Raw genomic sequence first — 6,787 nt, forward strand, 5'->3', positions numbered from 1 at the left:
ACTGCTGTATGTTTGCTCCTTGCCACGGAGCAGAGTCGTCACCACCAGTGCTGGCAGTTCCTCGTGGTATCGGCAGTAATTCCCATCCAACCAGTCAGCTGTCTCCTCAGGGCAACTGCGGTCCCCAGAGTCACCTCCACTCACACATCTCAAAATAAATGAGAAAGAACAGAGTTCCTAGAGTTAAGAGGTCTCCATCCAGTGCATGAAGACCTTGGCAGGCAGACATGACCTCGGGATGGTTAGATGGCAAAATCCCAATGCACTTTTAATGCTGGTAAATCTCTCTAACAAGCAGCTGAGCAGAGGGCAAGTTGTGTAGCACTGTTTGGGTGATGCTGTCACTCTGGGTTAGCCTGGTTTGGAGTGGGTTGCAGTTCTGTTTACACGCAGGCAATTTAAAAAATCAGCTCAGGTGCATTTTAAGGAGTGTTACCCTTAACAGTGAGTAAACCCTGAGCTGCCACCCTTAAGGCACATCTTTCACACAACCCTTGGAAGAGCTTCCCAGCACATGGGCAAGCAACATGTTAATCTTTATAAATCAAATATTTGCCAAGTGGAGTAGAAAGCCATGTGTCTGAGCAAGATGCACTGAGAAATGGAACAAAGCCTGGTGTGTGTCAGGGATCACCCGCTCGTGGGAAGGCCTGTCCCTTGCAGAGCTGTGCTTCAAAACAGCAATCCCTTAGTCCAGCTGGAGGTGTTATTCTCCTCCAGCCTTTTTTCCCCACACTTTTTACTGCTCAAAACAGATGTTCCAGTTCCCCCTCACAGAGTTTATGTCACCCAAACTTTGCATTAGAATTGGTTCTGAGCCAAGGCAGGCTTTGACAAGTGCTGGCTCAGAAGGCACCAGTAGAAGAGAAGCAGACTTTTACCTCCCTCCCCAGTACTGGGGCTGTGCAAGTGTGTCACATAACTGCTGTATCTCAGTTATGTTACACTTCCACACATCTGAATGTTTCACAAGCTGCTGTTTGGTGCTGATGCCTCACACTGGTACCAGCAGTGCAGTTCAGAGCTCCCATGGGCCCTTTATTTATCTGCATATGGATGTTTCTCTTTGTTTCTGCAAGGCAAGGAACTGAAAGCATGGAGTCTTCATCCTAATAAACCATATTTGACTGCCCAACTATTTACTATTCAGAAAGAAGAATGAAGCAGTCACTGCTGTCCCATGGAGTCCAGCTGGCTGAAAGGCTGTTGGTTTCTGCTCCTGTGGGACCTTCAGGCCAGCTCTCCCAAAAGAAGATTCATCAGTGCTCCAGCAGCAATTAACCCTGCACTGCAGTGCTCTGGTCATGGCACAACTTCCTGCTGTTCCTGCTGACAGGGAGCTGTCAGTGCAGGACATCCCATCCCTGTCACTCCAAGCAAGCTGTTAACACACATTAACACTCTCACATGGAGCGAGTTATCAGAAGCAGCAGTGTCTGGAAAAATCTAGACAACTCTTCCAGCTCCTCTGGACAAAGGCACAGTGTCACCACCTGACCTCCACACACACCCTGCCCAGCAGACTGGTCTGTAGCTGCACAGCAACCACTGACCAGAGAAGTGGGAGTCATCAAGTGCACAGGCTGGACTTTGGATGGCAGATGCCATTTCCCGTTCACAGCTCTGCAGGAAGGGACATAGAAGACATGTGCTCAAGCTAATTCTTCAGGTATCCAAACAAGTTCCTCACTCTGCACACTGAAAGCCTGAGCTGATGTGATTTTATGGCTAGGCATCTGCACGTTTGGCAATGCCACTATTTGTCTAGTTCTCTTAGTTTCCTCTCCCCCTCACCTTTCAAGCCTGTCACATCAGGGTTGACCAAACTTCCTGATGGTACAGGCTTCACATCAAAAGCCTGGTAGGTCAGGGATATTTCCCCCCAGAAAGCCGAGGGGAGAGGGCATGAGGTGACAGGCAGGCAGAGCAATACCTCCCCAAGGGGCCAGAGTGACCCAACATGCAGGTCAAGAGCCTGCCTGTACCAGGTCACCTCCTTGCACAGAAAAAGCACAATTCTGCCTGCAGTGCTCACCCTCCCGTGCCCCTGTCAGCAGTGGTGTGACCTCCCTCCAGCACAGCACCCACACCTCAGCCACCCACGAGCAGGGGCCGTGCAGGGGCTTTGCAGGGGGTGGCTCTGCCTGTGCTTTGTGCCCTGCTCAAAGCACAGCGTGGGCTCAACCACTGACGACACACAGACACTACTCTGCCATGAGGCAATCCAAAGTCACATGCCTGGGGAGATGGAATTGATAGTAAGGAAAAGATTTGCCTAATTTTCCTCTGGCTTCCCTGATTCCTGCGTGTTGGTAGAACTCCTGTACCAACACAAAAAAAGTTTGATACTTGCTGACCAAATTAGTTCCTCCTAACAGCTCACTCTGCAATGGCTGAGGTGGGCAGCTGCTCCCTGCCAGGCTCAGGGCTGGTACAAGAAGCAGCTGACACTGCCCGTGCTGCTGCACTGCTTTCAGGGCCTTTGTAGGGTCGGCAATTTGGGAGACTTTTAAACAGTCAGAGTGCCACTTATGGAGAATAGCCCAGGGCACAGAACTTGCATTAGTTAGGTCAAAAATCTATTCTGTGGAGGCTGCTGCTTAGTCCTGGCCCTGGCTGAGCAGAACTCCCACTGCAGTTTTGGTGCACAGAACCCCACCTGGTTTAATTTTCTATGATACATTGAAAAGACAGCTGAGAAGAAAGTTTCCTCCACAACTCCAGACTTATATTTCTAAGGCAAAGGATCCTGTTCCAGTGCTATTTTGCTTTCTAGACTTTTTTGTAGAGTTAGATTTAACCAGGGTTTTATTTTCTTGTTTTTGCTTCTTAAATGCCCCCAAGTCTCAGTGAGGTTTGTTTCAACAATCTCATGTGGACATGCCAGCCTTAATCTCACTCTTCCAGGCCCTTCTCATTGTCTGGGATGAAAGCCCAACACAGAGCCTCCCCGCTAATTGCCAGCTTTCTGTTTCCAGTGACAGGTGTATTGTCTGGAGGAACAGACCCAATTGTGTCCCTGCACAGTGGGACATCAGCTGCTGATATTACAGAGCCTTTCAGGGAGCTTGGGCACGGCTGGTTATTTAGTGCCATCATTTATAACCAATCTGTGTAGCCTAGAAACTTAATAGAAAAAACAGGAGCTGCCTTTATTATTCATCTTTTTGGTGTTTTTTTTTTTATCTCAAGTTCCTAACTACTCCTAAATCTCCCATCCTCCTACCAGCAAGACAGGGCATTTGGTGCTGATCCTCTTTGAAACACTAAATCTCTCTTTTTTCCATAGTGTTCCAATAAAGGTGTTTTGGTGGTTTAACCAGACATCCACTGTGCGTCTCCTCGAACCTGGAATCACAGCTAGCAAAAACTCCACAAACTGTCATTCCTGTGAGGTGTTGATGTGCATGGGCTCAGGTCACAAACATCATGGAGAGATGCTTTATATCCTCTGGAGATCTGAGGAACACCCTGAGGCAGGGAGCTCGCTTTGGGGGACAGTGACTGTGTCTGCTTTATCAAGGAGAAAGAGGGGCTCTGGTGCTCAGACAGAGTGAGGAAAGGCAGCAGTGAGAGAGCTCCTGAGAGATGAGAGGAAAAAGTACAAGAATAATATTAGAGCCAGATTGCATCTGTCTTTCCCATTTTTCCCATTAAAGGATAAAGCTTTCCATCCGTGGCTGTTGCACAACAGCAGAGCTGCAGCCAGCGCGGCAGCACCACGCGACTGCAAACGCAACAGACCAGCGAGCAGATGGCCCAAGTTTTCACTGCAGGAACCTGGCAGTACAGAAACCATCTCTTTACTGGATTCAATCATGCCAGTCACAAGGCAGGAGGGTCTACAAACAACCAGCATAAGCAGTTTCACATCGACTTACAGGAACATAGACGCTAAGAAAGAGGAAGCACGTTGTGTCCGGCTGAGCCCTGGGTGCCTCTGCAGTTTTGGGGTTCAGTCAGTTCCAGTGCACATTCCCAGTCTGAATGGACTCCCCACTTCACATCCCTTTTACTGACACACAGCAGCACCTCTGAGAACAGCACAGACACCTCTTCATACCTGAAACTCTCTTCCTCCTCTTCCAACTCGTGAGGTTTCCCCAGCTTGTTCTGCCAGAACCTAAATAAAGCTGGAAAGTGGATTCCAACACTACTAACAGAAGGACCTTTGTAATTGTCAAAGGCCACCAGAAATTCAGGGACTTCTAAACAGCATTGACAAGAGATAGTGCCACAGTGACTGGAGCATCATAATGCTAGAAACAGCACAAGATCAGCGCTGGCCCTCTTGAATTTCCAGCCCCTTATAATTTGCCTGAAAGCAAGAAAAGGGCTCCCCAGGTGCTTCATTTATCCCCTCCCTTGGAGGGACACAGACTATTCCTACATTTACACCTTTGCCAGCAACTTTTCCCATTCATAAAATGGTTCTTTCAGAAACTCTTGGGAACTTGCTTTACATCTCAGTGCACCATACCCTTGCCTGCACTACTTGTCTGCTCCCAGCTTCAACCTCTTCTTTCAGTTTTCAGAGCAATGAAGGCACGCTCTTGGACTGAAGTCAACTCTATTTCCTCTAAAGAATTTAAATATCTCAAATAAATCTCCTACTTTTGGAAGTTTCAGTTGCAATGAAGAAGATCCCAGTGAGATCCCCTTCTGTCCTGACCTGGGCAAACACCTACTCGATTAGCTTTGGTTTAGCCACAGGTTGGTAAAGTTTGAGTCTATCTAGTTCTGATCTTGTCAGAATTGTATTTAAATTCTCTGACAGATTCTTGGCTTGCAGCTTGTTAACAGATCGTTGTTGAGGCAAGATGTTTGAAATTAGAGTGGTTTGGAACAGGAGAGACACATGGTGCATTTATTCTCCAGTTCAGTGATTATCTCTGCCTGGCTCCACTCCTAACACAAGTTCACCTTGGGACATTACAGGAGTTGCTGGCTAGTTTGGGAACTAGGAATATGCACTGTATTCCAACATAGGAATATGTTGGAATAAGCACCAGACACAGCCATGATGAGGGTTCAGAAGCAATGTAAGTGTTTTCAGCTTCTGGACAGCTTGTGTTGCCTCCGGCCAGCTCTGATAAAAACTTGTCCCTTGCAGGGCTGCGGGGTGCACAGCTGGAGGACACAAAGGTGACACCCATGTCTACAGCAAAGGGCATCACCCAGGAACAAAGTTCACAGCACAGCAGCTGTGGAAAAAAGCCCATGTCAGATGATCAGAGAAAATCTTATGACCATCCACATAAACGGGACTGGAAAAAGGTATCCTATAAAGCTGAGAGGGAGAAACAAGGTCTTGTCTGACTCCCAGCCAGCCATTAACCAGCAATAGATGGAGCTAGTGGTGCACTCAGGTGGCTTTGAACCAGGGAAGAGATGTACCTGCACATCTGCAAGAGAGCCAGTCGCGTACCTGGGAGGATCTGGAAAGGCTCTATATTACTAGAAGGTAAAACAATAACTGCAGGACATCTGCTTAGTTGTCAAGGACCAAGAGGGAAATAAAGCTGTTGTCCCCTCTAGCTAAAACCTGCTGTTTCCTTTTCCCCAGACTCCCCACCACCAACTGCTCTACAGTTTGTATGCCAATCCAATTTTGACGCCTGTAAGTCACCCCAGAGACTGTTTATTTTAACTTTATCAAGTGAAGAGAAAAACAACTGTGTTAGAATGAAAAAAGAGCATCTGGCAGCAGGATATTTTGTCTCTCAGACAGCTTCCCAGCCTTACTGGTGTACAAGAACATGGGATTGCAGTTACCCAAGGGTTGAAAGAAGGGGAGAACAGGGTGCAGAGTGCAGGTTCTCTGTGTGTTTATCTTAAAGATGGTCTTTTGTGGTCTGGTAGCTTTTTTCTGCAAGATTGGCACAGTCAAGAAAGAGGCTGGGGTTTGGTTTTCTTCCCCGTGGCTGTTTTTGTTCTCTCACATTGGCAAGTATTTTTGAGCATTGGAGGGAAAAGCAGACATCGCCCAGTAGCTTTGCCCACCCCACCACTTTTGTTTGTTTACTTTCACCTGAAGAGCACCCTGGTGGAGGAAACTCATTTTTCAATAATTTGGAGGGTCACTGCAGGGATGCAGATTTGGGGGGACACACGGGACCCCAGTTTTGGTTTTGGGCCACCTGCTTTCTGGGCACTGTTCAGAGGGAGCTGCTCCACGGCTGAGCCACTGCTGGTGTAGGAGCCACCATTCCTCTTGGAATGAAAACAGGAGCTCCTCTCAGCAATGGCACCTACTGCAATAACACCGTGTTCCAAGCACGAACTGCCTCGAGAAGGAAGACACTTCCTTGGTAAAATACTTATATACTTGGAGAAAGTTTCCTTTAGGCAAGAAGCCAAGGAGCTACTCACGTTGTGTTGTTCTGCAAGAGAAAGAGCCCCATGTAATTAACATCTAATGTGTGGAACAAAAAAAAAAATTACCTTATTTTAATCAACGGGTTTTTTTAATTTCAGGCACTTACACACCTAGAAGGCACATTAGATATGTGGTAGATTTCAGAGAATTCTCACTACCTGTCTGCCTTGCACAACCTTTCTGCGGATGTAGCCAGAAGTTCTGTTCTCTATGGATACATTAGACCTTTACAGAGAGGCTGAGACAGGGCAGACCCAGATTAGATGTTGGACAAATGTTTTCGCTGTTTGGGTGCTCAGACACTGGAACTGCCACCCCGGGGGTGTTCGAGACGTCCGGAGGTGGCGCTGGGTGATGGGGGGCAGTGCTTTGGGGGTTACAGTGGCAGTGCTGGACTGGATGATCTCA

The sequence above is a fragment of the Pseudopipra pipra genome, chromosome 20, assembly GCF_036250125.1.
Source record: "Pseudopipra pipra isolate bDixPip1 chromosome 20, bDixPip1.hap1, whole genome shotgun sequence".
NCBI classification, from domain to species: Eukaryota; Metazoa; Chordata; class Aves; order Passeriformes; family Pipridae; genus Pseudopipra; species Pseudopipra pipra.